The sequence below is a fragment of the Cuculus canorus genome, chromosome 13 (genome assembly GCF_017976375.1).
Source record: "Cuculus canorus isolate bCucCan1 chromosome 13, bCucCan1.pri, whole genome shotgun sequence".
Lineage (NCBI taxonomy): Eukaryota > Metazoa > Chordata > Aves > Cuculiformes > Cuculidae > Cuculus > Cuculus canorus.
Window position 1 is genome coordinate 19,608,343 of NC_071413.1, and position 26,715 is coordinate 19,635,057.

Sequence of the window (26,715 nt, forward strand, 5' to 3'; positions counted from 1 at the left end):
TTTTCTAATGGATGGATTTTTAAAAGTAATGAACAGAAAAGATTAATTTTTCTTCCAGAGTGACAGCAATCATCATTAGATGTTAAGCAGGCATCTAAAAAGCGATCATCAACAATAGAATCATAGAATAGTGTGGGTTGGAAGAGACATTAATGATCATCAAGTTCCACATCCCTTCCATGGGCAGGGACACCTCCCACTGGATCAGGCTGCCCAAGGCCCATCCAAACTGGCCTTGAACACCCCCAGAGATGGGGCAGCCACCACTGCTCTGGGCAACCTGTGACAGCATCTCCCCACCCTCATGGAAAAGAGATTCCTCCTCACGTCTAGCCTAAATCTGCCTCTCTCCAGTTTATACCCATTGTCCCTAGACCTATCACTTCAAGCCTTTGTGAACAGCCCCTCCCCAGCTTTCCTGTAGCCCCTTCAGGTACTGGAAGGTCGCTGTAAGGACTCTCCAGAGCCTTCTGTTCTCCAGGCTGAACAATCCCAACTCTCTCAGCCTGTCCTCGTAGGGAAGGTGCTCCAGCCCTCCAATCACCTTTGTAGCCTCCTCTGGACCCGTTCCAACAGCTCCATCTCCTTCTTAAGTTGAGGATTCCAGAACCGGACACAGTACTCCAGATGAGGTCTCACAAGCGAGGAACAGAGGGGCAGAATCCTCTCCCTCCCTGCTGGCCACGCTGCTTTGGGTGCAGCCCAGGACACAGTTGGCCTTCTGGGCTGTGAGCACACACAGCTGGCTCTTGTTGAGCTTCTCATGGATCAGCACCGTCAAGGCCTTCTCCATGGGATATGCTTTTTCTCAATGAGTATATGTTGTAGCTGCACATTGAAATGATTCCCCATTTGAAATATTCGTTTGAATTCAGATAGTTTCTCATTGTCAAAAATTAGCAGATCATTGTAGTCCTGTCTTAAGATAGCATGCAACTTCCTGGATAACATATGTAGAAAAAAAGATTTGGACAGTTGTGATCCTTTGAAACAATAAGAAGCTTAAAAGAAACCATCCTCAAAGCAGATCTGGTGGTCGTGGACAGAGGGGAGTGGGGCAGCCACTGTCTCCTAATGCTGAAGAATCACTTTTGTCAGAACTAGGGGGAAGTAAAAAAAGGCTCAAAACCTAAAAATATACAGGTAAGTTTAAAAAAAAAATAAAGTACTGTAGGCAAGCTCTCTTCTACTGCCATACAGAAACTGTTAATATTTACATACCTTGTACCTATGCAAGATTAAGCTCAAGTAGTTGCCGCAAAAAGCTTTTTCTTGCTGGAGCCAACTGCTCTCACCACAACTGTTGTTATCAGGTCTAAAATGCAGAAGGATAGAAGGAGTAACAAACTCCCTAAATTAAAAATTACTGAGCAGAACTATAACATTTCAGACTAGAAAAATGTATGGGTTTAAATATAGTTTAACCCATTCCAGAATTACCATTATCAAAGTTACATTTGCTCCAAATTGCCAGGGAAAAGTGATTTATACCCTACGCTTACATTCCCAAAATCCAAAACTAAGCCATACACCATCCCTGCTCCTGTTTTAGGAGGATGGAGTGCGCTTCAGATCACATGTATTTACCCAAATCTGAACCTATCATTGCCACTCTCTGCCAAAAAAAAACAACGCAGTTTTTACAGTGAGAAGACTTCTAGAATAAGAAACCTGACATGGGTTTATGCAAGAATACATACACGATCTAGTGAAAAAATAGACACCTAAGCTTATGCATCCAGTTCGAGGTCACTACCACCTTATAATCAGTAACTGCTTTTTTACATGTACAAACCACGGTGACAACCCCCATGCTTACCTAGTTTTTCTGAAACACCTTTTTAACACATCACATTTATCAAGGCATCTCCTTTCCATTTCCTGAAACAAGAAGCTTTAGGTGATAAAGCAAAGCAAGAATTTCTCACCAGTAAATAAAACCAGTATCATGGTAATGACCAACCACTGCATACAGAGCAGTAAACATCCAGCTCTAACAACCATTTCAAATCTCCAGCAACTAGAATTGATGGATTTCGTAGGTAAGGCTGGATTAGCAGAAATCGGGGAACAAGACAAACCTCAAATCCTAGAGTCTGCACCGCCGTGATCCTAGAGCCACAGTGATGGCATGATGTGAAAGCAGCGCAGCCACAGCTGTGCTCCGCAGAAACAACAATCCCTTCACAGAATCAAGTAACTATATTGCTTCTACAACACACTTGACCCTTTCATGCCTCCAGACACTGCACAGCAGCACAGCTAATACGCAAGTTTTCAGAAAGTAGAGCAAGTCAAAGAGATCGCCTTCATTTATACCCCCATGATCCCCAAACCAATTCCCACTGAGCACACCGACAGGACCCGACACCGACAGGACACCACTAACACCAATCATTAATAAAACAGCACACACGTTGCTCCCTAAGCTGCAGCTGGAAATAATGTATTCGGAAGTTATACCTACAGTCTCAAATACATATTTATGAAGGAAAGTTAAGAAAATCATACATCATCAGTTTTTAAGTGTTTTTGTACCAACTATTTATCCCATTAACCCCTGGTAATTTATAACAAGCTGTCATATCATTAACACAATAAGTCAATAATTGCTGTCACTACATTTTCAACCCTATGCTTCTGTGACTTCAGCACAAGATATGATTAATGAGGCTTTTGCACAGACATATATACTTATACACACTGTACCTTTCAGCAAACATTAGTTTTCTTCAATCATGGTACATGTTAAATTTTCTTTCTTTTGCAACAACTGCAAAGACAACCAGGATGGCCATACTTGGAAATTTACTTCATATAATAGTATAATGGGAAAGGATAATAACAACCAAATGCTTGCCAAGTTCTTTTCAAATTAACATTTTTTTCATATATCTGTTTTCTGTCAAAACAAACCTTTGTTCAAAACCAAAACTAGCTCTCCTCACTGTAGAGATAATCTTCACAATGCAAATCAATTCACTTTTCCAACCTCGCTAACAAATGCTTCCAGAAGCAACAAAAATAGGGAGAATCTTATTACCAGCTTTCCTGCTCCTTGCAGCAAGCTGGAGGCTTCGTTGCCTAAATAGCTGCAACAAAACCATCAGGAACAACAGAGTCAATGTTGAGCACTTTTGAAAGCCAAGACAACGGTTTTCTAGCCCAAAACACTCTGTGTTTACTTTTACTGAACAGAAAAGCTAAGCGAGTCAAAGCTGCTTATTATTGCAGTGTCCCAGCAAGAAAGGGAGATTGAGATAATTAAAAAAAAAAAAAAACAAATTAAAAAGCTAAATAAATACAGAGACTTCCTTACTCCTATACTCTCTTTCGCTGTTCTTTCAGCAGTTAAATTTATAAGAGAGGGTCTTTTTCTTGGAGGGGTATTTTACATTGTTATGAAATTTGCCAAATTCACTGCTCCAATGGAATAATGTGCTATTTTTAAATGAAAATTCTTATCTATCGCATTAAATTAGTAAACCTGCCATGAACCAGCTTTTGTCACTGCTTTAAGCAAAGCAATCCTACAGAAAAAATACTTAATAGATGAATTTAAATATTAGAGTAAATTCGGAATACATCATCAAATTACCTTATGTCCTAACGCTGCAAATACTGACAATAAACAAATCCAGTTTTAAAATCTAAAGACAACTTTTACTATGCAGGTGCTGGCTTAAATGTAGATCTATGAAGGAAAAGAACATCACCTACATGCATATATTTCTTTTACCTAGTTCAACTGTTCTTTCTTCAGACTTCTGACTAAGTTTTCGTTCAAACTTGTATTGAACACTGATGTTAACAGGCAGAATAAACAACGAAAAATACCAAACCACTCAGCTCAGACTTAGTGGTTCAAAATTCCTGTCTAAAAACTCAACTTCTATTTATCTATTTAGAGAGAGCACGCACGCATACACACATTTCAGAACATCCTTTCCTGAAGTACGGGATACAGTACCTTATATCTGAGGATTTGACAGACTTCAAAACCACATCACGTTTAGCTTCTAAAAATGTTATTAGACCAGTCAAAATATCTTTTGACAGTATTGCACACATTTTAATGAAATACCCCAAAGACTACGCTTTATGTTAAATTGGTCTCCTCAAAGGAAAAACCTACATTAATACATAACAAATACTCCCTCATACAAAAAAAACCCAAAAAAACAAAAAAAACCCACCCAAATTGTCACCTTCACTGGAAGTGTTTAAGGAACGAGTGGATGAAGTGCTTAGGGACATGGTTTAAGGGAGTGTTAGGAATGGTTGGACTCGATGATCCAGTGGGTCCTCTCCAACCTGGTGATTCTATGAAAAGCAATGCTAATTAAATGTAGAGCATTTTATTCATTTGCTTTCAAAACGATTTTCTGAACATTTGTGTTTATGTCAATAATGTTTTATACCTCACTATGAATTAAAACCGCAAGTCATCGTTAATTTAAAGGTAATTTTCAACAAATTTTGGTCATCCTTGCAGGGATGTTAGAGAAGCCCTAATATAATAATGACTGTAGTGATAATAATAATAATTCTGTCTTAGGGCGCTGAGGACAACACACTAGAAGGACAGGAGAGTGGCATTGACTCACTGCAAGGGTTTGAATTCAAAACTGAAGCTTGGTTGAGCCTCCAGACAGCAGGCAAGGGGTATTTACAGGTCAAAACCTGTTCAGCCCTATTCCTTTTGCTAAGCACTGTAGTAAAACCCTCCCTCATACTGAGCTGCGAGCCAAGAAGCAGAGCAGCAAACCACAAGGAAACAGAGAAGCAGCGACTGACCCGACTGTACCCCGGTGCAGGTGGAGGATTTCAGATCACTCCCATTTCCAAACAGAAATAACAGCTTAATCTGATGTTTGAGGCACACGCTTCTGACAGCGGAGAGCGAGTAGTTATTTCTGACCACACAGGAGTAAGTGAGATACCAAAAAACTCCCCCTTTGCTTTGTGCTGGCAGTGCTGTGCGGCTTATCTATGCAGTGCCCCTGCCAAGAAACCCAGCGGGCAGGGCGGCGGCGTTCGCTCTGCTCTCCCAACCCTCTAAGCAAAGCAAAGCGCGCTGGACCCTCCTCACATCCTGCTATCAGGCAGCACACCTCCTTTACCAAGCGTGCTTCATGAACCACGGGCACACCCGGGGCACCTGCTGGATAAGAAACGTTCCCCAGCTAAAATTTAGACCAGCAGGTTCCTGGCGAATTGCCCACAGAAACCTGTTCCTGGGCCTCTCCGTCACGTTTTCTGATCACCTCTGGACAAGGAGAAGTCAATGATTTGTTCCTTGTTGCATGGAAAATACAATTAAAACATATATCCATTAAAGAACTGGCTTAAACTTGGGAAAACGTGTTTTTTTTTCTTTTTAAATAGAGTCTCCAGGGAGACCTTAGAGCAGCTTCCAGGACTGAAAGGGGCTCCAGGAAAGCTGGGGAGGGGCTCTGGATCACAGAGTGCAGGAATAGGACAAGAAGGAACAGTTTTAAGCTAAAAAAGGGGAGATTGAGATGAGATCTTAGGAAGAAATGTTTTGCTCTGAGAGTGGGGAGGCCCTGGCCCGGGCTGCCCAGAGCAGTGGTGGCTGCCCCATCCCTGGAGGGGTTCCCAGGAGGGACTGGATGATCTATAGGATTCCTTCCTACCCAAACTATTCTATGATTTTTAAAAACAATTTAGAATCACTTCCTCATGTGTGTGCGCACGTGCATAGACCTGGAGCTCTTATCTTTCTTTGACTTATATTTAGGCAAATAAAAAATACGATCCAACAAGTATTTCTGTCGGTTTCTTTGAAGAAAAATAGCATGCTTTACCAAATACAAGGAAAGTATTTTAAAGAAACTACATTTTAGCTCCTTAACTATACAATTCTGATGCCCTTCACAGGTCTGGCGTGCAGATAACACAAGTCTGCTTCACCCTGGAAGGGGCAGTACATTCACCAACATTACCTGCGCAGCGCAGGACAACTTTCATTTCAAATTGCACGCAAAGAAATTCGAAATGATTTTTAAAAATAAGAAACCAAGCAAGAGATGCTATCTGAAAAATAAACATCTCTTCACTGCCTGCAAGTAGAAGCGCACATGAAAGCTGCTGTTTTGTAGATTTAGTATGATAATAATGTTGATAACACATTGTTTCAGCTGTTGCCAGGTAATGCTCATGCTCAGCTGGGACAGAGTTAATTTTCTTCCCAGCAGTTGCTGTTTTTCAGATTTAGTAAGAGAAGAAAGTTGATAACACACTGATGATGTTAGTTTTTGCCAAGAAATCAAGGATTTCACAGTTTCCCACATTTTTGCTAGCATACAGGTGCAGACCTGGGACAGCTGACCCCAACTTGCCAATGGAATAATTCCATACCACAACATCATAATCAGTATGGAAGTGGGAATTTGACTGTGGAGCATTCAGGCAATTCAGGCTCCATGTTTGGTGTTCCATATTCTGTTATCACTGCACTCACAGCGATCCCTGTGCTCACTGCGATCTCCACTCAGGATGGGTTAATCATCAGGCCATGAGCAGTCACATTTTAATATATTTTTATACATATTCTTCTTCTTCTCTCTTCTTTCATTGCTCTATTAAAACTGTCTTTATCTCAACCCACGAGTTTTCATTTTCTTCTTCCCCCCCACACCACCAGGCGCAGACAGCAGGGAAGTGGCTTCATGCTGTTTAGCTGGTGGCCAAGAGCCAAACTACAACTGTGTTATAAAATTCATTTTCTCTAAACTCTGAAGTCTGGATATGTTGTGTTGTTTTGAAGTCACTGCAACATATCTGGCATTGAGAAATAAAAGGAAAATCCCAGAAATCACTTAATGCAGTCATGCCGAATATTAAAACAACAGAAGCAGCTCTTTTTCCTCACTAGAGCACCAGTTTCAAGCCTTCTCCATCTCTCATCTTCCAGTTCTCTAAGCCCTATAAGATAAATGCCTTCTCTGTAGCGACAAAGTTCTCAAATCCACAGTATTTTGGAAGGACAGACGCTGTCTTCCATAGTTCCGAGGCTCTCCCAGGGAACGTGTTGCTACTGCTCTCTGTTTTAAGGTTGGGAATATCAGACCCAAGCCACCCTGGCACGAGTGACCTGGAGGCATAGGCAAAGGTTGTAGAAGCATTTCTCAAGAAGAAAGAATCATCATGTTAAAAGCTGTTTTGCTGAAGATCTTGTGTGGTTTGCAACACCATAATGAGGTTGTCCCACCACCCAATTTTTTGTTGCTGTTTTATATGCTTACTTTTAAGACTAAGGACATCAAGGGGATGCCTTAATTATCTGCCAGACACACGGGACAAGGACATCCATATTGCACGTCAAATCACAAACAGTGCCAAAGGATATCTGTTTTGCTTTTTAGGTTTGCATGACAAAACAGCATTAGCCTCTGTACCTTCCAGATGTTAACCTGATATAGAATATCCCTCAGATACAAGCTGTCAATCCCCCCCCAAATCCAGAGTCACACTTTTGAAACCACTTCAGAAAATACTACGTTTGTGCAAATGATGTTCTTACATAATAAACACAATAACTGTGCTCATGCAAAAAGAAGAAATCTGCCCTGTAAAGGTAAAATAATCATGCCAGAAGTTTCATACAGAGGAGTGTCTATTTCTGTCTTTTATACAGGGCATAGCAATAATGAAAGCCTGCATTTCCTGTGCGGAATGATAGCTCCCTTTAATACAACTCAGCTCTAGTTTTAATAGGAAACTGTAATAGTTGTTAACCTCTAGGTCATCTTACATACATAGAATCCATAAACTGCTTTCTAAAATAATAAAATCATGCTTGAACAGGATGTGTACTCAATATATCGATGCTATGATATAAAATAACTTCTGCTTACAAAGGATTCTTTATTTCACCCCACTATTAATTTCTTAATGGTAAAATAGTTAGTATTTCATTTTTGGGCAACAACACCCAAAAGCTAAGAGGTCATTTGAGAGGGGCACTGCCTTCCAGTTATTTTGGGTAAAATTTACTTGGTAAATGAAAAAGATTTACTTTTCTCTTTTCTTTTTGTAACTGTTCTCCTTTCATAGATCACATGCAGGAAGCTTGCAAAAAGGCACAGTATGTGAATTATCTTGAAAAGAGGCTGTCGTCTTAGGTTTATGGAAATGGAGTAAATCTCAGGCTTAAACAGAACTAGAATAATGACTTCCTTTATATTCTTTCAGCATAGCATTAACAGCAAACACAAATCATCCAGACGATATTTAAAAATCTAACAAAAATAAAGGGGTATGTATCACACTCATCATTTAGTAGAGAGGCTTGTACCGTTCCTTGAGAATATGATTAACCAAGTTCAACAAGTGAGCAAAAAGCCAGTTCAAGACATACAACTCTCCCACCAAGTAATACTTGCTCAACTAGACTATTTACACCACATATTAAAATTGCTGTCTTTATGGCCGCAAGGACTGATGGGACCACAATTTAGCAAAGGCACCGGACTCGCAGCAGCAGAGGGTTCTGGAATGATTCAGGGCTTGACAGCTATTAAAGATACCTCCTTCTTTATCGGGAACACCACATTAGGCACTTCACTTAGCATACACCATCACGAACCCACACAGTAGGAACCCTATTTTATTGATGCCAGTGACAGAATTACACTTAACTTAGCTGAGTCAGGATTGCACCCAGGAGCCATCCATACAAAAGCTCTTGAGACAGAACGTGGCTGTCATACAACAAAGGACACACCTTTGAGGAGGTCCCAGTCCTTAACAGAACTAAAACCTTCTAAACAAACCAAGTCCTGAGCAAGGGGCAGCAGTAAGGATCACATAGAATCATAGAATAGTTTGGGTTGGAAAGGGGCCTTAAAGATCATCCAGTTCCAACCCCTGCTGTGGGCAGGGACATCCCACTAAATCAGGCTGCCCAAGGCCCATCCGACCTGGCCTTGAAAACATCCTTGAAACATCTTGTGCTGGTTTACCATAAAAACTTATTATTGCAATTTAGCAAGCCCCAAAATTACAGAATAAAATCTTCGTTTTGCCTACTGCTAGCAGGAAAAAAAAATGTTTCTCTCTTGGAAACTAAATAGCTGCCATATGCAAAAATACACATAATAAGATATCTGACAGCCTGTGATGCATCCCTGGTCCTCAGGGCTGAGCATCGCATACAGACAGACATCCCATCACCAAGCATTCAGCACAAAAGGCAGATGACGTTCTGTCATCGATGTCCCTTTTACAGTCATACAAGTAAGACTACCAGTCTCTGCAAAACTAGAGTTGTTACTTCTAAACTAATCTAAATAACTTATCTTGTGCTGTTGCAAATATAAAAGAACTGACAAATAGTTACTAAATGAACTGTGTGCAAGAATTCAGAATCCCTTATTAAGAGCTTAATAAAAAACACCCCCTCAAAGTACTGTTTGGTAGAACAATCTCTTGATTTAGATACAACCAAAACTCCTCTGGTAAACTTAAAAGCTCTGACACCCGCGAGGTATCCTACAGTAATGAAATTGTACATACAGACCCAATTCTTAAAAATGCCACTTTTAAAATATTTTCAAGTGAACACTTACTGTCACTTTAAAGATTACACATGGAAGTGTTCTCACTCGGTGATTTCCCATGCACCGAGAATTTGCATTGCTTGAGGTGATTTCCACTTTGAAGAACTTCCAAATCACAGAGGAGCTGTCCCTGACAAAGTTTTTTTACATCTTTGGGTTACTGCTTTCCCTTTGAGAGTTTTCTTGTTATTTTGTAATTCCCCTTTTGAAGATTTGCATATTGATGAAGAAGCGCCTTTGAAGATTTTCACATTGTTGGGATGGGAGAAACTCTTTGAAAAATATTCACATCATGGAAGATCTGCTTCAGAATAGCGCATATCAACAGGGTATCACCCTTCTCAAAAATAGCTTCATTGCTGTCTTCATTTTGTGAGACAGTCTGTCCTTTCTTAATGCACATAAATCTCCCACTTCGTAAAGCTCTCAAAAATACATTAAAAACGTGTTGTACTTTGTCTCCAGAAGTTCTAACAATAATTACCAAGTAAGAAACGTGAATCTGACAAAAAATTTACAAATTTTTACATGCTAAATAAGTATCATAGAAGCATAGACTGGTTTGGGTTGGAAGGGACCTTAAAGCCCATCCAGTTCCCACCACGGGCAGGGACACCTCCCACTGGATCAGGTTGCTCCAAGCCCCATCCAACCTGGCCTGGAACCCGTCCAGGGATGGGGCAGCCACAGCTTCCCTGGGCAGCCTGGGCCAGGGCCTCACCACCCTCACAGGAAAACATTTCTCCCTAAGATCTCATCTCAATCTCCCCCCTCTTTTAGCTCAAAACCATTCCTCCCTCATCCCGTACCTGCCCTCCCTGATCAAGAGCCTCTCTCCAGCTTTCCTGGAGCCACCTCCAGTCCTGGAAGCTGCTCTGAGGTCTCACTGGAGCCTTCTCTTCTCCAGGCTGAAGAACCCCAACTCTCTGAGCCACCGATCTCATTCACATAACACTGTACTGCAGGGCGAGAGGAAACGTCTCATGCAAGAGAAACACAAGGCCTTCTACATGTTGGCGTTACATGGGCTACTAACTGGATCATTTCTGTTCTAATCCTTCAGGACATCAGCACTAAACTGCCACTCAGTTCAATTTTGTCTTACAACAATCAAGTGTTTTTATTTAGACACTTGCATTTTACATAGTCATACTAACCCATTCTAAAACATCAGGTTTCAGCATAAATCCTACAAAATCATTTGGCAGCTTGACTTAATAATCAAATTACACCAAAAACACTACTCACAAGATGTCTTTCATTTCCAATTAGGCCTCAGTGTCCCCTAGTATTTCCAAGTGGAAAAGCAGCCAGAAGAACTCTATTTTTCAATACTTCATAATGCAGCTAATACTGTGCACACTGCAGTTCACTTTCCTGTCTTGTTCTACACGCAGACAAGTAGAACAGTTACTCATGTAAGGAACTTTTCTTTATATGCTGCTGCAGAATCCTAAAGCCTTCATTTGTGAAAGCACAACACAACTCCCAAGAAATCACAAAGAGACTCACTCTCCCTACAACGCACGTGTCAATGCACTGCGCCAGTCTGAACTTAGTAATGCCTGAACTGAGTCAAAAATAGCAACAGGAGAATCCCCTGAAGAACCTTCACACCTCTTGATGTCAGAAGCAGCGCAGCTGATGTCAGAGTCACCTTTTCAAAGCCGCCTAAAAGAAATCTGGACGTTTCCATTAATGGAAATGAGGTGCTTGCAGTCATTAGATGTGATCGATAATGAAAACCTACAAGAAGCTGATCTGTGCTTCCACATCTCCTGAAGCAGCAAAGAGCACTTCACTGTAATAGAGGAAAAACTGCTCCCAGGAGATCTCCTATTGTGCTAACGCCAGAAATTCCTGCTAGAAGCGGTTGTATTTCTATGATGTCTGACAGGCCAGAAAGGATTGAGATCTCAAATTATGAAACGAATGTGGAAACGAACAAGTCTAAGTCCAAGATTTATCTCTATGCTACTCAAAGTTCTGACACTGTTTTTTTTTTGCGTGGGGAAAAAGGACAAAAGTGTGGAGTGCAGAGGGGAAGCAATGTTGGAGGAGGAATAAGTTCATTAAGAAAGGAGAGGTAAGAAAAGTGTTGCCTGTTGATTCAGTAGACGATGAGGGTTATGATGTCAGCTGCAGCAAATATCCTCTGCAGTTCTTTTCATAGTGATTTTCCATAAATCACCATGAGGTGTGAGTAAATTAATTGCCATGAAAAATATCATTATTTTCATACCCGTGGCTATGAGATCACTTTGTTACTGTAAGCATGAGCTTTGCAGTCAGGAATAATTTCCTGAAGGCTTCTGAAGGCTTCCTACTGCAATGCAAAGGAAGTCATTCTCACAGAGCAAAGGGGGCAAAAGAAGTTAGAGAAATGAGCTTTATCGATCTCCATTCATTAGCTGGAAGCCGTTAAAGGTTTGTGGTAATTAATCATATTAAGTAACCATTGACCAGCCACAATTAAAAAATATTTAGTGGCTTGTTCGAGAAAGCTGTTAAGTAGATACTTCATCTATTCTCATGTAAATGATTATGCTTGGGTTCATGCAGTATATTTAACCTTTAAGCCCCAAATCTGAACTTTTTAGTACCACCTCCCCAAGTGCATATCGGCTCATTTAACCACCATTATTTGAAGACACCATCCTCATCACAACTGTGAAATTCTCTCCTCGAGCAGAGATGCACCTATGCAAAGTTTCAGTCTTCTTTTCCCCCAGCACCTCAAATTACCTGCTCCCACCATTTCTCATCCAAACATTTTTCAATATTTCAAATTGAAAACGCTACATAACATTAGTTTCCAGTGGTTTCCCACCAAAGCCATAATTCCTACAAGAACTTCTGGAAAGGTTTCACAGAACTCCATCAGTCATTCAGAAAGCAGGTTTCTGTTTTCTAGCCAAAAGCCATCATCCCACCCCCAACCAAAAAAAAAAAATACCAAACAACCAACCACAACCAAAGAACTTGTAAAAAGAAAAACAAACCAAACCAAAAACCACAACCAAGCAACAAAACCTCACCAGCTTTTACAAATATCCTATAGGTAGCTTTGGCCACAGTTGAGATGGAAATGACAACAGCTACATAGGTCTCTCATTATGCCTTAAGTCAAACTTTAGCTCAGGCCCATTCGCCCACTTAGAGCAAATACATTTTCTGGACAAGCTGAGGTTCTGCTGCAGCCTTACAGCCCAAAGAGCAAAGTTTCTCAAAAAGCAGGAACAGTGTCATTATCAGGCCCTAACAATTCTGGAGGGAACAAACAACCAAGCAAAAAAATCAAACACAACAGAAGAAGAGGAGGATCTGGGAAGAACTGTTTCTTATGACCCTGAGTAATGTATCCTGATCACCACCCCCCAGTCTTATTCAACCATTTCAAACCCTGCATCTATTTCAGAGGAAAATCATAGAATCACCAGGTTGGAAAAGATGTCTTGGATCACTGAGTCCAACCATCCCTGCCTGCCACTAAACCACGTCCCTCAGCACCTCCATCCACCCGTCTTTTAAACCCCTCCAGGGATGGTGACTCCACCCCCTCCCTGAGTAGCCTCTGACAGGGCCCAATGACCCTTCCTGTGAAAAATTTTTTCCTCATGTCCAGACTGAACCTCCCCTGGTGGAGCTTGAGGCCATTCCCCCTTGTCCTGTCCCCTGTCACTTGGGAGAAGAGGCCAGCTCCCTCCTCTCCACAACCTCCTTTCAGGTAGTTGTAGAGAGTAATAAGGTCTCCCCTCAGCCTCTTCTTCTCCAGGCTAAACAACCCCAGCTCTCTCAGCCGCTCCTCGTCAGACTTGTTCTCCAGCCCCCTCACCAGCTTTGTTGCTCTTCTCTGGACACACTCCAGAGCCTCAACATCCTTCTTGTGGTGAGGGGTCCAGAACTGAACACAGTACTCAAGGTGCGGTCTCACCAGTGCCGAGTGCAGGGGGAGAATAACCTCCCTGGACCTGCTGGTGACCCCATTTCTGATACAAGCCAAGATGCCGTTGGCCTTCTTGGCCACCTGGGCACACTGCTGGCTCATGTTCAGTTGGCTCTCAACCAACATCCCCAGGTCCTTCTCCTCCAGGCAGCTTTCTAGCCAGACTTCTCCTAGGCTGTAGCACTGCACAGGGTTGTTGTGCCCCAAGTGCAGGACCCGGCATTTGGCTCTCCTATTTGCTCCCCAATGAAACTTAAACAACCCTTGCCCTCACTTCCAAAATTCAATCCATTATCCCTAGTGCACCAACATGTTACATAAATCATGTTTTACGACAGTTCTCTCTCTCACTTCAGACCAAACCAGTCCTTCCAGAAATAGCTTCTTCTTCAATAAACTTTAGTTGCAGTAGGCATAACATGCTGACCTCCAAGGACAGTAGGCATATCTCATCTGCTGAAAGATAAATTATAACAGCCATTTCTAGCGTTAAATATTAGAGCCTTAAAAGTTTACTAGTTTATGCTTTAAAAATTAATTCCATGTTTAAATTACAACAGCTTCAAAACTGACTGCCCCCTCATGGAAGATCTCATTATGATCTTATAGCTCTTGATTGCTATTGTTCACCTTGTAGGCAGAGCGCATCACTCTCATCAGGTGCCACAGCGCCTGCAATAAGTGAAACTAAGCTTCATTCACTCCAGCAAGGTCTGCAGTGGTACACAGGGTCTGTTAAAATACAGCAGTTCCCTACTTCTGAAATAGATAAAGTACTTTTAAAGCCTAAGTTATGGTTTTAAGCACTCCTCGGCAGCCCTTTGATGTTACAAGAATACACTAGTTGCTTCTTAATTAACAATAAATCATAGAATCATTTGGTTGGAAAAAGACTTTTGAGATCAGAATCGAACCAGAATGCCCACTACTACAACAAATCCCTGAGCAATGTGCAAATACTTGGACAGATGGCGACTTCCTAGAGAAACATCCTCATTGCATCTGCATCATTAAGAGTTTCTGCTCCAGGCAGGATGCACAGACTGTCCCTACTAACAGTATCATCCTCTGTGCAGAGAGAAAGTAGGAGACTGGATTTTGTTATATTATGGGACATTTGTACAGCCCTGCTCACTTCTTATTCAGACCACAACAGGTCACGTACACTGGAGATTTTCATCTTCTTTTCAAAGTACAACTCTCTGACACCCTTGATACTTTCAAACATCTTTGTATACACTTGTATGACAAGTGATGTTGCGGATGCATCAGCTCTGTGTATGGTTTAGGTATTGTGAAAGAGAATGCTTCCAATGAATGAAACCCTGGAAACGGTTTTATGATTTGTTATTCTAGATACGTCCGGAAATTGTCGTAACTTTCATGGCTTTCTTCTGATATTCAGCACTGTTTTGACAGAACCAAAACTTCACATCCATTTTTCTTAGTTTTGAGTGAAACATTTTCCAGGAACACTTCTTAGGATCAGAGAAACTTATCCAAGGACAAATGACAGCGAATCAGCATGGACACACTGCTCGGAACAAGAAAACCTGAGATTGCTTATATTTTTGTCCATCCAGACCAAACAACTGAACTGGGATTATGCAACATCCGACATTATAAATGTAGACATTTGGCTACAAAATGCTGACAAATTTGTAGGTACCTTCCATGCAAACAGATTTTTCATGGAATTGTAATATTTTTGACTCTTGTATTTCACTAAAGAACCCCAAACAAACTCCATAAAAGGCTTCAGTGCCAACTGATGGTCAAACGCAAGCCGATATCAACATTGCAGGACCTGGCCCTCAGACACATCTTAAAAGAGAGGAAACGAACCAGATGCTTTGGCATAAGCATAAATGTAATTGTTTCCACCTTGTTTCCTTGTCCTTTCTTTAAAGAAAAATATTAGGCTATGCCAGTAATTAAGTGCTTACGCATCCACCTCCTCTCCACGCAATTACCTCAACAGGATAATAGAGAATTCCATGTTTTCTCAGATATTCACCTTTTACAGAGCTTACATACCAGTAAGAAATGAAAATATTTGAAGTGAAATTAATTTTGTGCTGACAACTCGTATAAATATGGAACTTCAATTTGAGTTTGTTTAGGTGACAGAGAACAGCACCTAACCTTTCAGCTTTCCTGTTCCGAGACAAAATCATCCTGAAAGTATAGCCAAAGCAATGAATTGCCTCTTTCTCTGAAAGAAAAGGTTATTTACATTACTTGGGACTGAGGCACAGCTTAATAAACTATTACAGAATGTTATCTTTGATTTTAAATTAAATGTCAAGCGTAGTTATACAGTGGTGAAATACCCTCAGCCGTCTGGCAAAAGTGCAACATATTGCATGCAAAATGTAAGGAGATAAGAGAGAAAAAACCAACCAACTAGGAAACCTGGACTGCAGAAGCACCATTCCCAGAATAGAACCAGACAAGCACTGCCACTCCAATTTACTCCGATGCCACACCATAACGTGGTCAGCCTTCTTCCAGGGAACCCATGTTGGCACAAAAGGGAGAAAGGATATGAGTTCAGAGGAGCTTGCACCAGAAAATAAAGGTGTACGAATGTAACGAAGAACCTTCGAACTTTGTCCTACTGTACAATTCATTAAAAATAAAATTAATTTGCATATGACTCAACAAATTTAACCAATCACTTCCAACACCTAAGCATTATCACAGCATGTGTGGTGCATTCAGCATAAGGCAAGAAAAGTAGCAAGCACACTTGTCTACAGCTACAAATATCATCCTTGGAAGCCAAAAATACATGGTGCCACTTCACAAAGTCCCTGCCAGACTACGCGTGTTGCCACTGAGGTAGTTCAGTGGCAAACCCCCATGTACCACTGGGCTGTACAGGGTGTCCACGTCCAGGTGTTGGCCCTGGGGCCACAGGAGAGCAGGGCTGCCCCAGGCCAGACTCTGCCACTTCTGCAATGACCCCACCCCAGGGCACAGCCGAGCCCCTCATGACCTCTGAATAAAGGCACTCGGGAACGGCAGTGAGAAAATATGATAGAATCATAGAATAGTTTGTTTTGGAAGAGACCTTAAAGATCATCTAGTTGCAACCTCTCTGCCATGGGCAGGGACATCCCACTAAACCAGGCTGCCAAAAAAACCACAAGAAGCAACCCTGAAAAGACCAAAATCAGAGAATGAGAACCATATTATCCATCAGACAGGTTTAATACAACGGCTACAAGTTGGACACAGCAGGACTCCAAGTAGCAGCAACGCACAGCCACTGTCTCTTGCCTCCCAACACAACAGAAATGGTACTCTGTTTCTCACCACAGAAACTCTGCTTCAGATACCATCACAGCAAAGTGGGAGCAAGCGTATTTTGGCTATAGGATGGCATTCAGACCTTCTACTCTTTCTTAATTCTTTTTATAAACAATGTGCCAATAACTGATCAGGAGCTTCAATTAACAATCAACATTACACTCTCACGACAGTCTAGCCCTATAATGTACATGAACTGAAGATATAAAATATTTTATACAAAAATAATCTGAGTAAAAAGTGATATTAAAAGAAAGGTAAAAACTTGGTGTCATTCGCCAGTCTTGTTTCAGTGGGTGAAAGGTAAGACGTAATCAATCTACCAAATAAAAATAGAAGCTTCATGTGGTCGTGACCGATCTACACAGACTTCAGTCTCAAGAGTCAATAGAGCAGTTTAAATTTTGAAGCATATGGCTTTTACAGCTTCAGTTAACTTGGGCCTTTTTACTACAAAAGGTTTAACGCACCTGTCATTTTTAACCGATGAAGTTATTATCAAGTTCAGCTAACAACAGAATATTGCATATTATTGAAATAATTAGTAACCAATTTTCTCAAAAGCCTGAGTTTTCTTAAGAAGATGACAATAGGTCCTTTAATCTTCATAAATTCTTTCAGGAACCAGTATTGACAACTTCATTTCCAAAAGTCACAGATGACAACCTGCTGCAATCTCCCCTTTGCCTCACAAATTACTGCTAATGCCATGAGAACGTTCATCCAGATGCTGATCTGTTGCTTATTCAACCACTATAGCTTCTAATACGAGACAAGTACTTAGGCATATTGTTACACTCAAGCCCAAGTTCAGGATCCATTTTCTGAAGGAAAGCTAACGACACTTAGAACTCTCCCTCCACTTAACAGCAAAGTGGGAAACACAAGATCACAGTGCTAAGCACCCTTTCATTCAGCACTGTTTCCTGTGCACGTCATGCAGGGCCATCCTTATTTCTGTGACTGTGTTCCCACTGACTTAATTATAATCACTACTCATCACCTTATCCACAGCCATACAAAAATCCCAACCCTGTTGTAAGTATTTCAGAAGTACGTTTGCCTTACTTTGCTTCACATACCACAGCTTACATTTGTAGCCATAAATTATATCCCATATAATTTAACTGCACAATATATTCTTACCTAGTTGTATGAACTATATAAATTAGATTTATAAAGTATATTTCTGGCTATTATAAAGCATTTTAAGGCATAAACGCATTTTAAGCATTTACCACAGATTTTGTGAGCTTGTGGAAAATGCTCAAACCCAGAAACCTTTCTACAAACCTCCACTGAAATTGCAAAATCAGAAGAGACCTCATTGACTTTCAGGGAGGTTTGGATGCATCGTGCTGCAGCCACCCGTGCAGCGTAGAGACAGCCCAGATAATCTTTGGGGCTATGTACAAAAGTAATATGATATTCAATGTAAATAATGTGGAAGAAAGTTATTGTACCCAAGACTGAAAAGAGAGCTAAAGTCAGCAGCAGGTTGACATCCTACTGACCAAAAGGTTTATTATCCCATTGAACTCCAAGAAGAACAAGACCTGGAATAGATCCCAAGTACTTTTTGAGAAACATTTAATTGAATCTGTATCTGAAAATATTATTTTTGAAATGTAATCAAAGTATTGAAATCAACCCATCTTGATTCTGAAATACTCCCAGGCACTGTATTCCCTCTCTTTGAGGGTGGGAATCATACCTGTAGGAAAACGTTGGTGCATCAGGTAACACCAAGAGGTCGGTACAAATAGGAACGTCAGGCACTGCACGCATATTCCAGGGACAAAATATTTTGAAATTGTTATCGAAGGAACAAGGATAAATTTAATTAAAAAAACCTAGCCAGCCCACTGTTAGCGTCCTTTGTGCAGACTGTTTGCTTCAAGAGACAGAACTATCCGTCGTAAAGGAATATTAAATCGATTCACTGTTTAACAGAGGGAGTCACACTATTGGATTTGCGCTTTTTCTTCAGCTTAACAACAAAATTGCTATTTGGAATTCTTTTTTATCATCTTTAAAAGATGTTTATACTAGTCCCTAATCAAGTTCAGTCTCGGTTACTATACACCAGTTGGCTTCACTCGTTTTATTATTCTTCATCTTCTGAAGCCTTCTGCAGTGTTGCCCTTCAGCTGATGAACGCATCAAGAGGTTTCACAAAAATCTACGTTTGCTCACTCTATCCCCACAAGTGGGTGAAGAGATTCAACAAATCGCTTTGAAAAACTGAAATGCTGCTACATAAATCCAAATTTTATATCTACTTCCTTAAAAAAAAAAGGAAAAGTCAATATAAAGATTTTCCTTGAAGCAAATAGAGCCCAGTCAGTCAGGGGATAAAGATTTTACCCTTTTTTAAGTTAACACCATTCAACCACTATCTCCCCAATAACTTCTGGCTATAGCAGTGACTTCTAGATACTTATATACTTAATCCTACATTATCCAACAGGCTTGGGAGCCAGCCTAATTTTGCAGGCATCTTCAAGACACACTGTAAACACTTATTGTTTCTTCCCAGACGCAGTGACACAGCAAATGGTAATCAGACATTATTTACGTGCAAAGCAATGAATGAAACCATGGCGAGTGTGAATATGCTAATGCCCAGTCACTAAAGTAATTATCCGCAGTGAAATCTAAACTTGTGTCATGTTAGTCCTGCTTCTGCTTCCTGATAATCTGATTTATCAAAGGAAAAGAAATAGTAAAAGAAAAAATACTTGAAAACCAGAAATACCAGGGAAAAGGAAAAAAAAAAAGCATCAGTTGCTTAAGTCTAAAAAATTAACCTAAATACATAGCAAGCAAAGAAAGTTCTTGGAGACATGGACAGCGGGACTGAACACACCCCCATCAAGTCTGCCAATGACACCAAGCTGTGTGGCACAATCGGCATGGTGGAGGGACGTGATGTCATCCAGAGGGACCTCGATAAACCTGAGAGGTGGGCCTGCATGAAACTTGGGGAGTTCAACAAGGCCAAGTGTAAGCTGCTGCACTCGCGCCAGGGAAATCCTAAGCACAAACACAGACAGTGTGGAGAAAGGAGACACAGAAGCCCTGAAGGGAAAGATTTTGGGGTGCTGGTGAATGAGAAGCTCAGCATGAGCCAGCAATGCATGCTTGCAGCCACAAAAAACAACCAACATCCTGGACTATATCAAAATAGGCATGACCAGCAGGTCAAGGGAAGGAATTCTTCCCTTCTGCTCTGGTGAGACCCCATCTGGTGTTCTGCATTCAGTTCTGGAGTCCTCAGGAAAGAGGGGACAAGAAACTGTTGAAGCAGGTCCACAGGAAGCCACAAAGATGATCTGAGGGCTGGAGCACCTCCACTATGAGAGCAGGCTGAGGGAGTTGGGGTTGTTCAGCCTGGAGAAGAGAAGGCTGCGGGGAGAACTTGGAGCAGCTTCCAGTATGGAAAGGGGCTCCAGGAAAGCTGGGGAGGCGCTCTGGATCACGGAGTGCAGAGATAGGGCAAGCAGGAATGTTTTTAAGCTGAAAGAGTGGAGATTAAAGTATTAGGAATAAATGTTTTCCTGTGAGGGTGGGGAGACCCTGGTCCAGGTTGCACAGTGCAATCACAGAGAAATCACCTCCACCCCTGGAGGTGTTCCAGGCCAGGTTGGATGGGGCTTGGAGCACCTCGATCCACTGGGAGGCGTCCCTGCCTGTGGCAGGGGGAGTGGAACTGAGCGGGCTTGAAGGTCCCTTCCAACCCATTCCACGATTCTTTTATTTTCTTCCATATAAATCCAGAGGGAATTAGAGCTTTCATAAAGATTTTCTCAACTCCAATGACTAAATTAGCATTCTATAGCTCTATTGCACAACTGCATATATCAGATTGCAGTGCATAGATTGGTCTAAAAATGCGAGAAAGTTATCGTAGTTGTCATGTTGTACGATGTTCACCAGGACTTTTTTTCCTCCTGTACTAAACAACCACAAAAGCACTTGCCACACACAAACAAAGAATTTCACAATATTTATTCTGCCCCAAGGATGCCATTTCTAGACAGTAAAAAGAGAAAGTCTGTTGCCTTAAGAATGGGAAAACTTTGAAGCGCATGCTTTGATTTTTAAGGTCATGCTAATGTGTTACCCACAGTAGATTACACAACATGAAGACACAGAAGAGAGCTTCATAGAAAAAAGATGGAAAGCTTCCACAGCGAGATCTAATTATTCTGGTAATACATATAATATACTTCAAGATTAAGACCATAGCGGGAAAAATTTTGTTTAAAAGCCCTTTTTTCCTAAAGATAATCCTCTGCAGGAACTTGAAAATAGTCTAAAACTGTGTATACAGGAAGAAAAGTTCAGCTTTTATAAGATAGATTGATTTCATGTAGGGACCTCAAACATTCAGAAGTTGCTACTACTGCCAAAGTAAATTTTTAGATTATTTTATTATTGACCCATTGGTCAATTAAAACATCTTTACTGTGCATTTTCTCACCACCATAAGACTACCGTGAATAGGACTTCTGCTGAGAAAGTTAAGCTACTGCAAGAACTAATTACGATTTTCAGGCTGAAAATAGGTGTATACTACTTTCAGCAGGCAGCTGGCATTTCATTATTTAAGGATGACATATCATTACAGTATTACATCTAAAGGTTAAAATTCTAGTGTGCTGCTGAAAATTTTAAGTGGCACACTGAAAAGCCACTATCATTATAAATAATGGCTTTCCCAGCTGCAAAGTGCAGTGGATGGCACGAATTAAATGTTTGCTGGGAGAAAACCTTCTCTAATAATAACAAAGTAAACAACAAACTATAGATTGTTAGCCAAAAATTAATTGAAGTCGAAGCAGGAATGAGTCTGGAAGCATCGTACCCCTTTACTGCCACTCAGAAGTCATTCTACAGACTATCCCTAAGAGCAAGTCTTCTCATGTCTGAGCAACACCCGCAGGAAAAAATTGCTTTGTGTCATGTAAGCGAGCTGTATTCTTCCAGCTCCGCACCTTACTTCTCTTATTGGGTACATACTTAATTGCCTCATTTGCAACCGCTTGTAATTTTGTTCTGTGCAGGCTGCCATAGCCAAAGCTGCTGGGCAAAGAATACAAACAATTCTTTCACAGAACACACATACTGTGAGCTCTCCTGGAGGAACATGCCAAGATAAAGGTGCAAAAGAAGATTCCACCTCTGGGAGACACAAACAAAGCGCTGACCTCAGCGCAGGAAAAGTTTCATTCGCAGGTGAGTGACAACACAGAACAGAACCTACTCAACAGAAAATACTACTTACACAGTGCTCAAGGACTGCATTGTAGCTGTGCTCGCTACAGACACTGATGAAACTTAGCAAGATTTCTCACCCCAGAAATCACTGTCAAGCAATGACTGCATCTTCAGTCCCAAAATAGTCTAAATGTACCCGTCTTCGGATATATTTCTCAGAGACACGTGCAAAAAATCCTCACCCAAACAAATAACCCAAATCCTTCTCTGTCGTCCGCTAGTTCTTTGACTTTCTTCTTGGAAATGAAAGAGAAAATAATGATCTGGAGTATTTTAAGACACTGAATAGCCAATGCAATCCCAACTGGGCTGAATATCAGTGCCGACTGCTTCCACAGAGAAAACAATCAATCTAAACATCTCTCGATCCCTTACAAACACATGCAAGGAATAATTTACTTGATAAATGTTTTCTTGTCTGAGTGATGCAGTCTTAGAAGAGATATTGAAAATAAACAAACCAAAACACAACAAAGTAAAGGTGGGGGATACTGCAAAAAAATTTCCAATTTCTCCCCTTTAGCATTCTAACATCCCTCTTCTCCAATTAGCTGCTTCACATTTAAGGATCCTCAAAACACTATAAAGAACATTCTGCTTTAGCAATAGGATCTTTAGACACTGGAAAATTGCACATGTTCCAGGGAGACTTCAAGTGTGTTTTGACACACACTGCACCAGACAAAATGATTCTGCCACTTGTTTACACATCAAGTGACAATATTATTGTGAAGTTCTGGAAGAAGTGATAGACAAATGGTAGCCTCCAGGAAGCACAGACTTACAAGTAGTGCTGCATTTTGGTACTGTACTCCAAGCTGTGGACAAGACTGTCACCTCACTGGTAGCACTCACCAGCGCTAGTGACAATCAGGCATACTCGCATCCTTTGAGATATGTGCCCTTTGTCTGCACGTTTTTTCCTAGTAAATCGGCAATGGTGCAGCTTTTCTAGGCTCTGCTTAGCATCACACCAGCATTAGTGACCTTCCAGTACCCAAAGGGGCTACAAGAAAGCTGGGGAGGGGCTGTTTGCAAAGGCATGGCGTGATAGGACGAGGGGCAATGGGTATAAACTGGAGAGGGGCAGAGTTAGACTGGACGTAAGGAAGAATTTCTTCACTATGAGAGTGGGGAGACACTGGAACAAGTTGCCCAGCGAAGTTGTGGCTGCCCCATCCCTGGAGGGGTTCAAGGCCAGGTTGGATGGAGCCCCTGATCCAGTGAGAGGTGTCCCTGCCCATGGCACAGAGTTAGAAATGGATGATCTTTAAGATCCCTTCCAACCCAAACTATTTTATGATTCTATGGTAGCAAGTTCGTTCTACAAGCAGGTGGTTTGAAATTATAGTTTAGATGACAGGGATAACAGAGCTACTGAAGAAGCTGTCTTGCAGATTACCAGTCACTCAGAGAAACTTAACTCTAGAATTTCAGACTCACTTTGGGCTTTGCTCAGGTATGATTTGAAAGCAAAAAAAAAAAAAAAAAAAAAAAAAAAAAAAAGAAATATTTTTAAATTTTAAAATTCCATTTACACAACCGACTAACTCAGAATTTGAACAATCAAGTAAATGAAGTACTTAAGATATTTCTATTTCAAAGTACAAAGGGAAAGAGAAAAGAAGAATTGAAACCCTACTGGAAGTCCTTTGAGTCAGATTTAAGAAACCGCCATTCGAAAAAAAATACTATTACTATACTGTTGTAAAGTAGAATAACTTGTTTCTTTCTTGAAACAGCAGTGGACCCTTTGGTACAGGTAGAACAGCAATGCAATCAACTCATGATCTTTATGAGAAATCAAGCTGCAGCTGAGGCCCTCAACTCTGCAAATGCAAACATAACCCAAACCTCCATACGTCAGCTCCGTCTCACCTAGAATGCATATGAAGTCCTGTGCAGAGTAAGTACTTCTGAGCTCAGTATGAAAAAAACCGAATTCATATAATATCTTTACTTCAAAAAAGGCAAAGATTTTTTTTTAACTACTTGAAAACAGCCATTTTTGTCTCACACTGTTCATTGTGCCAGGTGCTAATCTAAACTGTAAACATCTCAGCACATTTACATCGCTCCTCTGAGGTGCGAGAAAGAAAATAGCATTTGTTTTTCAGAAAGCTCACAGATGCACTTGACTATATATTTTTCATAATTCTTAATTTCCTCTTCTAAACAAAGGCAGAACCCATTTCTGCCCAGACTTGCTCACGTGCAAGCCCACTGGCATGAATAAAGAGAAACGTGACAGGACTTACCTGGGACACCTTTGCCCATTTAAGCTAAGAGTAGCTTTTTAGCTCCCACTGGTAGGAGGGGATTTTCAAAGGACTTTATCGAGCACCTAAACTGAATTCAAGTCAACAGCTTTTGTTTACAATACTTGACAGTTAATAAACACGGAGATATCATGAAAATATTTTGAAAGCATACTAGATCCTTATGTGGGAACTATTCTTTTTCCTTTGCCCTTTTGGGTTTTTTTAGCATCTGAGCTGTTTCTTTTAGCACTGGTTTCTCCTCAGAAGCTTTTGTCACAAAACTTCTCAGCTTGGAGTCATCTGTGAGCCAATGAAGAGAAATTCAGGTTCACATGTTGCCATTTCACCACATCTTGATATTGCTTCACTTGTGGTGCACCCTTGACGTTTCACAGATACTCGCTGGTTTCTCCCCAAAATGGTCTCTTGGACGTACCATGTAGCTAAAAAGCTGATGGATTTTGTAGATCATGTTCGGTGCCAATACCGTCAGCTGGACAGCACTGATAAAGAAATGAACTCTTAAGGTTGTTGGCATTTTTGTTTTACAAGGAGGTAAGTTTCAGCTACACTGAGAAAGTAATTGGAGACTATGAGAAACAGGACAAGACTGTGATAAAGGGCTTCAACATATTAACAATCTCTTCCTCAACCTTGCCGCAACTCTTCTTTGAGATGCCTACGCCTCAACGAGCTAAAGCTATATTCACATTTGGTTCACTTTTTTGTTGTGCACATACACTGCATGTTCAGCAGCGCACCAAGCTCTAACAAAGCCTTAGAGGAACATAGCAATGAAAGGAAACACAGAAAATGGAAGCTCATAAATTGTAAATCAAAACAATTAGGAAACAAAAAGTAGTAAAATAAAAACTGGAGCTTAAAGGACAGATCTTAGTTAACAGACAATTTCTAATCAGTGGTAGGAGGCAAAGTGTCAAATGTTAAGGTGAGGAATAGAGTGGGTTGCAACAGATTCTAACCATTACTACTAATAAGCCACACATACTTGTGAGACATGTTCATCAGGTTGCAATTAGATATGACTTAGTATCAAAACAGTATCAATATGACCTTTATCTCCAAAGCATCCTGCAAAGAAACTAAAGGAAAAAAAATCTATTTTTAAAAAAAGCAAATGCATCACAATTAAGTGCTACATGCAAAAGCAACACTTAATCACAGCCAAATAACATTTAAAATACTTCAGTTTAACCACGTTTCTTAAAGTAAAAAAAATATTTGCAGCCATTAGTAAAGAATTTCACCTGAAAATACTTTTAGATACTTTCATCTTCTACCTACTCCAACGCAATGGCATTCCAAGATGTTCTTGCTTCAAAATAGCTTAAATTGTTAAACCCACAATTTAGGAAACAGGTTCATAAAAGAAATTTTAAGATTTTAAGCAAGATTAATTTTCAAGCAGCATCTAAAATGCTATGGAACAACAGTGATTTGTAGAAATATTCTTTTCCCTCCATTTGCCTGTCACATTATAAGGAAGGGGAAGAAAAGGCTAAAGCCAAAAATCAAAAGCATTCATCACCACGCGCAGCATTCAGTCGATGAAGAACATAGGAAGCCCTAACTATTTTCTGAAGCCTTTCAATTTTTTCCCTTGAAAGCTAAATCCAGAACTTCTCCAGGGTTAAAATAATCCCACCAAAACACCTTGAGCCAAATAACGTTTCCAACTCTAGTAAGTGCCGCACACGTCTAAGAGCAGAAAGCACACTGCATCGCGTATAGCTCCAGAGCGACTGGGAGGTGAGCTCAGGCCTAAAGCCCTGTTGCAATGCGTGCTCTGAGAGAGAGCGTGCAACAGGTAATGCTTCCATTCCCCTGCAATTCCTGTCCTGCACATCATTCTGCAACACTTCTTATTTACTAGACTGCGGCGTACAACGTGCTCTTCCTGCACACTTGTGGGCATAACGACAGAAGCACAACGAGATGCTTAAATTGATTTCTACAGTTACCAATACAAAGACAACTCGCCATGCTGTCAGACTTCACCTATAAGAAAGTTTCCCCCGTTTTGTGAGGTAAGAGTGTTTAATGTCTCTTCTATTTTGAGACATTAAGAATCCATATATCAAAGCTGCCTTATGAATAGGTGGGTTTTTATAAATCAGAGCACTTGGGGGAACAGGTACTATAGATCGGGAATCTTCAGGGACAGCATTCACACTACCACATTTGGACACCTCAGAAGAGGATTTACATCTTCCAAAATTCTCTCTTTTGTGACACAAAGGGCTATTCCTCAGAATCTCACAGCCTAGACATGTACCTTAGTCTACACTAGTTTGACCACCCATGT

General features: G+C 40.8%; 1 long non-coding RNA gene across 1 annotated transcript in view; it reads right to left on the minus strand.

The window, feature by feature from the left end:
- Positions 1-26,715, minus strand: part of LOC128853478 (uncharacterized) — a 258,094-nt gene that overhangs the window by 140,814 nt on the left and 90,565 nt on the right. The window lies entirely within an intron of this gene.